General features: G+C 43.4%; 1 long non-coding RNA gene across 1 annotated transcript; it reads left to right on the top strand.

The window, feature by feature from the left end:
- Positions 1 to 623: 623 nt before the first annotated feature.
- Positions 624 to 6324, top strand: LOC135826301 (uncharacterized). The gene is made up of 3 exons (XR_010555249.1): positions 624 to 1278; positions 4063 to 4338; positions 6208 to 6324. It is a non-coding gene; the product is annotated as an uncharacterized LOC135826301 (long non-coding RNA).
- Positions 6325 to 7617: the final 1293 nt, after the last annotated feature.

Raw genomic sequence — 7617 nt, 5'->3', positions numbered from 1 at the left:
TTCAGTTCGATTCTATCCGCAACTGATTATCCTCTGGTGAGCTGCTTTTAGTGATATCATGAAACATCATTTGTCGTGCAGTGCTAGTTGTCGGAAGTTGTAGCGTGATGCTATATTTAAGATTTAAACTTGTGGAAGCTTACACCTTTCTGTGTTAGAAGCGCTGTGTATTCCTAACATAGATCCAGGACTATGTGTATAGAAGGAGGGTGTGTTATCTTTGCAGATGCTTGGTGGCACACCTAGCTCAGGAAAGTGTGCCCAGTATTTCATGATGTGTTGACCATGTTTGTCTACAACTCCCAGGTTCTGTTTTTGAGGTTTTGTCACTTTAATCATTTTTCAATTAGGTTGAGGTGTTTTCTTTTTTTCTTTATTTTTTCTTAATTAAAAACTTTACGTAGTTACATTTTTTCCAACATTCCCTGTGCTATCTTGATGAGGAGTGAAGGAAAGCGTTGTTTAGATGAAAGAAAGTGTCTACTTGATAGTGTCGATTTGCGTCTCTGCATGCGGAGGTATAGATTGCGAAAATATGGGGTTTTGTTCTAAAGTATGAAGTGCCGCTCTCAAAACATCTGTTTCAGTTTCCCCTGTCTGGTGACCACTGCCATGCCTGAAACTTCTCTTTGCACCTGGTCTTGGCGCTTTTCCTGATATTTCTCTGGAAATTGGTCTGTTTAGCACTCTATTCGAGGTGCCTCTACCTTTTGTGGACATATACGTGGAGTGGTTGCATTGGTTGGTTGGATCACATCAATGTCTTTATAAAGGCTTTTTTTGGAATACAAACTGTCAATTCTGCAGATAACTGGTACTTTTGCTCACAGAGCCAAGAAGCATCGGGACGCCTCGAAACACTTTACGTTCCCACACCTAAGACATACGATGATGCGTCTGCTGAGTGTGCCCGGAGAGGTAGCATTCTGGCAAATATCCAGACTAGATATCATGGAGAGTGTGCAAGAGAACTGCTTGGACCCCGAAACGGTCAGTGCAACAGTTCGTCCAGTGGTAACTGCACGACTTCCTCGTACTTCTGCAAAACCAATACATGCAATGTGTGGGTTGCTCTTCAACGACCATCTCCATCCAAAACCTGGACATGGATGTTACCTGTTCCAATCGCTGCAAAAAACGTTTCTTGGATTACTGCACCACTACAAGAAGGTGGTGGACGGAACGAATGCGGATATTATTCCCCGGAGAAAGACAGTTTTGGAATCGAATCTTGCTCAATGAAGCTAAGTTTCTATTGCCAAAGATATACACCAAAAGGTAGGGATCTCATAGAAAACCTTTTACAAACCCATTAGGCTACTCTTATACTTGCCTAACAGCCTTTCCGTATTCGTCTAACTATGCACTAAAGGGGCTGATATGTAACATTAATTTGTAATCAAAGGTTGCTTTTAAAACTTGCTAACCCACTAAGGCCATTCAATGCACATTTTTCGATCCATGATCATTATCACAACTACCATAATACAAAGATCGGGATCGATGTACATTTCTTCTTCCAAAACCTTTGGGTTTGTTTTATTCCTAGGGAAACATGGCTCGGGCAGGCAATTACGACTTGGCGCGGTGATTGTGTAATGGGTAGGCGAGTGGTAGGCGCGGTGAAATCAACAAGATTTACTTTTATTCTACTTTCAGGTACACACCTGAGATATAATTATTAGTGAAAGAAGAAGCGGCAAAATAAATAATTTTCTCTCCGGTGCTCACCTAGAGGTTGACTCCTTCTTCTTCGAGTTAGCTTTCATTGCTATCTAATCTAATCTAATCTAATCAAAACAGAAATGCGCAGCGGCTTTTATGCAGCAGACGACGTACGCTTACATACGGAGATACACTAAATATACATCAGGCAAGCTCCGTATTAGTTCCGTACTGCTTCCGTATTGGTCGGGCAGGGATACTACATCCTCCCTTCCTACAGATAATCACGCCCTCGTGATTCTCAAAAATTAGTGAGGAGTTACGAACAACAGCGTCACCCGGAAGATGGCAAATTATATCGGAAATGATAACGTTTAGAGTAGACAGAAGAAATGAACTGATAACAAATCATAAAGTAGAAGCACACCAGGTTCACACGATCTCACGGGGTCAAAAGGGGAAAGAACTGTCCTCCAAATAGGACCTGAAAATCCACAACACTCTTGCTGCACAACGCTGGCACAACCCGCCAGGAACATCGCAGTTCAAAAACCGAACTGAATACACTATAACTATAAGGGGCGTTGTCACACACATTGTCCCACGTTAGCTGGGTAAACCGTGGCTCACCATGATCAGACGCCTACCAAACTAAACTGGATTCACACACTCGCATAAAGGAAGACTGAAAAGAACAGGGAGACTGAAGGAAGACAGGAAAGAAAATGCCATACCTGGAATCAGCGTTAATAACCACGGCGGCGGCTGGAGCTATGGCGGAGGGCGAGCCAGGTTTTATCTTCATCTTGGTTGAGCCGGTCACTCAGAGCGGCTAGCTCGGCGTCAGACAAATGACCTCCCTCCTCGTCTTGAATCGTGGTCTTCACATTGTCGATAGCATCGCTTTGCGCGACGTACAGAGTGATGGTCTAGCCAGGGAGAGTGTTGACGAAAATCTGCATCCCACCATGGAGGCGAAGTACCAAAGTGAAGAGTGGGCTCCTGCTTCCGACTGCGTGCCAGCGAAAATCAAACGCTGCTGGTCTTGGGGAATACCCTCCTTGTCTTGGGCAGCAGCCTGCCTGTTGTCGTCCTCATCAGCTTCGCCATCACCACCAGTAGTTAGTATGTAGGTAGCGGGTCGCTTGGAATCGCCATCGGAGTCTCCAGTGGATGCCATGCGGAGGGAAGGTTGATCCACGCTAGCACCCTGACTGTGCTGCAAGCTATTAAGTAGGGCCAAGGAGGGATTTATAGCCAGCTTAAGGAGTACGAAAATGTATAGAAAGAAAAATCGAAAAATGAAGAATGAAAAGTTGAAAACTTGTGGTCAGGTGCTTTTTGCAGGGGTACGTGGGTGCTGCTAATGGGGTTTCTCCCTCAAGCGCTCAATATCCCGCTAGGGTCTAATGGGGTTAGCGTCCGTCGAGAGTTCCCGTCGGACACGGACACACCCATTTTCTTTAATATTTCCTCGAAATAAACTTGGGTATGTGTTAAATAATCTTAACCCTTGCAGTTCCGAAGCACGTACTAGCTGGCATTACACGCGATATTCACATTGGGCACTAGGAATATCGCCATTTCACTAACCAATAATGATATCACCTAATTAAGGAATTTCCAGTTCTTGGTCTTGGGCAGTAGATACGATAGATTTGACCAGGCAATACGGCAGTAGTTAACATGTGGCAAGATAATGAATTGTAAGAAGAAGAGCGAAAGCGGACAGGAAGATGGGCGCAATGTGAGTATAATTATTGCAGTTATGTCCCGACTTGGAGTATTTCGCTCCTGCTCTTGAAGCCGTTGAGCGCTCTTGTCTTTGCTGTTTGCGTTATGCAGAGCTGCCTGACTTGTCAGTTTGAGCACTCTGGCAAGGTTCTGCATATACCTCCGCCAACGTCCTTCACATCTAAGAGTTTCACGATTCAGTCTTGTTTGCGTGCATCTTCCCCTCCTACTCCTATAACGTTGAACCTTTCAAGTTGGAAGGTGGTTGGAGTGCGATTCCAATACAAGCTCGAATACGTGCTAGAGTTTACTGGCAATTGGTTGTGGACCGTCAGTACTGTTCAACAGTGTCGTTCAATTGCATTGCATGAGTTGATGGTCAAGCAACTAATGTTGTTGTTTATGGACATTATAGCGTAACTTGCATTTCCTGGATCATTTTCTTTCCTATCTATATATTTTATATACCTGTTAAAGATTGCTGGAGTCTCGGTTCGATCATCTTTTTGAATTCTGATTTTCTGGAAGCAGTCAAATAGTCCGTACATATACAACTATTCTTGCATTAGAAAGGTAATATTCAACAAACTAAAAACCATTTACTTGCACATGTCTTGTTCACTGGTATTCCATGCGTTCTTCAATATGCTCTTGCCCCTGTAGTGCCCTCCGCCATAGCTGTCAACTCTACAGACACGCACATCTACGCACGCATAGTACAGCCTAAGATACTTCGAGATTGGGTTTCTGATTTCTGCTTTCTGTACGAGAAAAATGGAACTGCGGCTACCCCGACGGTAGTGTGCGACAAAAATGAATCAACTGTTCTGTCAGGCCTGGCAACAAATACTTTGTACCGGATCAGAGCATTCTTCAAAACTACGATCGGACACAATAGCAGCATGTCCTCCGAAATCAAAATTGGAACATTGCCGAAAGGTAAGGGATGCGGTTACATCATAATTATACCGACACCAACAGGGTCAGGAGTTAAGAGTTTTGCGTGACTCTTTAAGGATTTGGTGAAATGAACATTCTTCCTATTGTTCCGGGCAAATTCGTTTTGCCACGATCGATTTCCTCAAATGACATTCCATGTCACGCTTCACATAATATGCATTGCTGATTCGATCTTGGGTATAGCCACACATGTGCCCAAATTATTTCGTTGGCAGGGAGAGGTGTAAGGGAAAACATTAAAATACGATTATAGAAATAATCTACGTGGAGATAAAAAAAATTGTTTTTTCACGGCTGAGCGTAGCGAAAGAGTGCAAAAAACGTATTTTTCACTCACAAATATTTTCGTGCATTTGCTCTTGTTCTGCGCAACTCCGTTGAACCTGCCATCGTGGTCTTTGTTTTTCCTCGTTGTAGTTGAAGTTGCCCGCCCACCCACCCTGGGTTCATGGGAGTCGTCCGCTGTTCTTCTTGACAATCTATGCCTATGTGTGTGGCTTATGATTATGACATACACCGGTTATTACATACCATTTCTTGCTATATCTATACTTGGGTCCGACTGGCAGTGGGGCAGGAATTAATGAAATAGAAAGGTTTTTTGGCCAAAAGGCGTGTTTTTCCTCTATCTCGGATGAGCAGTCACGGCTAGGAATGTAGGGAGTCATTGTTTTTCAGGCGCTCCCCTGCTGCCCAGTCACCCATGGTCACCACTGGCCATGCTGTTCACTGGATTTCACGGCTTTTCCTCCCGCTTGCTGGCGGTTCTTTCATGGATTTAGATATTTTTCGGCTATTTATCTATTATGTGGCTGCGAGTGTGGTTTTTTTGCTTCTACTCATTTCTGGAAAACCACCACGGTGGTGAGTGTGATTGCTCTGGTAGACCACTACCCCATGGACTGAACAGTCGCTTTGTGAGTGAAAAGTTTAATAATAGCTATGAAAAGTATGAATGCCGCAGACATCACCACGCAACATGACAATTTGTTCAAGGTTTGGTTTTGTGTGTTTCCTAAATCGATTTTCACGCTCCGATCATCAGTGGAAATACGGAACTAAAGAGATCAATGGAAAAACAAAGGTTAAAAGGTTTCTGCACTGTTCATGCCCGTTTGTCACACTTACTCTTTATTTTAGTTCTCAATTTTTGTAATACTAACCACAAGTTACCCGTCATGTGTCACACTTCTTTGGATTTTTAACCTTTGTTTTTCCCTTGATCTCTTTAGGCCCGTATTTCCACTGATGATCGGAGCGTGAAAATCGATTTTGGAAACAAACAAAACCAAACCTTGAACAAATTATCATGTTGCATGGTGATGTCTGCGGCATTCATACTTTTAATAGCTATTATACGATCATAGTTTCTTTTTATAACTCGGATGTGGAGCTAATTATATTATTGTGAAAAGAAGAAGGACACAATGTTACGAGTTGGGGGACAGTTAGTCATAACTCGTAACATTTTGTCCTTCTTCTTTTCACAATAGTTTCTTGTCAGGGTTATTTTCACGTGCATGATCCTTAGTCACTGCCTTGCATGCAGTCTTTTCCTTTGTCACACCGGGTGTATACTTGGAAACTATTCCATTATCACGTAGCTCAACATCATTATCACCTTACTTGAATCCATACGGTACTAGAGAAACTGTGAGTGGACCTAATTGATCCACAGACTTGAACGCGGCAGTGGTAAAATAATAATAATAAGAATAATTTGTGTCTTTCCCTCAAACTAACGAAGAATAAGAAGAATATGAATGATAATAATCCTTTGGTTAATTTTCTTCTAAACAAAACCATTTCCTTAGTCATTACACGTGATGTGGATGTGTTTTATATCAGCACCAAATCCGCCTCTCAACCCCGTCATCTCAAGTACTACTATCACGGTGTTTCTAGGGCAAATAGAAGAAGGCAACCTTCCCATACGCCAGTATTGTGTGCACGGAATACCTGCTAGTGATCTGTCCGGGAATATGCCATTGGTACCAGTATGCAGCGCCTCGAAAAATGTCACCTTACCTGGCCTTAAACCCAACATGAGCTATAATGTCACCGCCTATGTTAGCAATGCCTATGGAGACAGTGACCAGTCAAGCTCCACACGCATTACCACGTTGCCCACAGGTGAGGATGAATTTTGTTTTAAGCATTGTACGTAGCTTTGGATGTGGCTAGCACTTAGAAGGTCATCACACGAAGCACGGAAGCGATATGGTTTCGAATAAGCTGTTCGAAAGAGGGTACTATGGGAATCTTCAAAGGGCAGAAGCCTAAGAAAACACCGAGCCGAATGCTTACTGTAATTTACTACGATTTACCGATACGACAACGAGAGCTGAGATTTTGATCCTGAAACTACGGGGGGAGGGTTTGAGGGGAGGGAGGGGATTATACTAATCAAGAGAGAGAGAGGGAGCTTGGTGTTTTCATTGTCTCTTAGAGATTGGGGCATAACTTGAGAAAGAGTGAACTATCCAAGAGATGGCTCTATTTGCGCGAGTACAGTATATTATGGAGATGTCTGTTGTATTCACCACAATAAATAACACGCGATCAAAATCCCGTTTCAGGGAGATAAAAGAGTGTAAGGCAGTAGTTCTTAAAGTGAGAACGTTGAGTGCGGAAAAGTTCTTCTTCTGAATGCATAACCTGGGTTACGCAAATTAGGGACTCCGCCATTGAGTGTACAAGCACAAGTAGCATACACAAAAACACAATACTTGTATACATCACAGTACCTTGGGTTTCTCACAAATTAATTAAATACTTCCCGGGATCCACAATAATATCGGGATCTGTACAATGTTCGCAATCAACAGAACCCCCCCTCTCCACCCCTGCGCTCACCACCATCATCATCCGAACTTGTTCCATCCTTCATTTCGCTCCTTTTTCTGTTTACACTGCTCCCATATACATATACTTGTGCTTGCTTCTACATAATTTGTAATTCTGTGTAGTGGAATGGGATGCCTGTCCTCTAACCAGTGCTCGCACGTGGCAAGTCGATTGGACCTTTCAATGTGAACGGAAAACTTGGACAGAAGCAAAAGCAGAATGTCAATCATATGGCGGATCACTAGCGACTGTGCACACAATGGCTCAGGTGACGTGTGCAAACCTGACAGTGAAGGGAACTACCGCTGTGTGGGTAGGCTTGACTGGTACATGGACAGCTGGAGATTGGAGTGCTTGGAAATGGGAAGTGGCATCGTCCACCCATACGACGAGACTTCCCTGGTCATCCCA

Source organism: Sycon ciliatum, chromosome 10 (assembly GCF_964019385.1).
Source record: "Sycon ciliatum chromosome 10, ocSycCili1.1, whole genome shotgun sequence".
NCBI lineage: Eukaryota > Metazoa > Porifera > Calcarea > Leucosolenida > Sycettidae > Sycon > Sycon ciliatum.
This window is presented reverse-complemented; position numbering and strand designations above follow the sequence as displayed.